We start from the raw sequence: 204 nt of genomic DNA on the forward strand, positions 1-204 counted from the left end.
CGTCACTCACCGTCACTCCCCGGCCTCAGATCCGTCACTCACCGTCACTCCCCGGCCTCAGATCCGTCAGTCACCGTCACTCCCCGGCCTCAGATCCGTCACTCACAGTCACTCCCCGGCCTCACGTCACTCACCGTCACTCCCCGGCCTCACACAGTCACCGTCACTCCCCGGCCTCAGAACCGTCACTCACCGTCACTCCCC

The sequence above is a fragment of the Grammomys surdaster genome, unplaced genomic scaffold (genome assembly GCF_004785775.1).
Source record: "Grammomys surdaster isolate TR1022 unplaced genomic scaffold, NIH_TR_1.0 118012, whole genome shotgun sequence".
Taxonomy (NCBI): domain Eukaryota; kingdom Metazoa; phylum Chordata; class Mammalia; order Rodentia; family Muridae; genus Grammomys; species Grammomys surdaster.